The sequence below is a fragment of the Aptenodytes patagonicus genome, chromosome 1 (genome assembly GCF_965638725.1).
Source record: "Aptenodytes patagonicus chromosome 1, bAptPat1.pri.cur, whole genome shotgun sequence".
In the NCBI taxonomy this organism is placed as follows: Eukaryota; Metazoa; Chordata; class Aves; order Sphenisciformes; family Spheniscidae; genus Aptenodytes; species Aptenodytes patagonicus.
Genome location: NC_134949.1, coordinates 6,997,365 through 6,997,595, shown reverse-complemented (window position 1 = coordinate 6,997,595; position 231 = coordinate 6,997,365).

Below are 231 nucleotides of genomic sequence, written 5' to 3'. Positions count from 1 at the left end.
CCCCCCCCCCCCCCCCCCCCATGAGTAGCCTAAACCACACAGAACCTCACGCTCCTTTTCCTGGAGAAGTCTGCAAGTTGCATGTTCACAACAAACCCTCAAAGCAGTAACTGAGTTTTTGACTTTGCTTTGGGGAAAAAAAAAAAATGGTTAGGTTTTTCACAGTAGTTTGAAAATAAAGCATCAAAAACCAGTTGTCTGTGCAAAAAATACTGGTGTAATTCCTTTTTT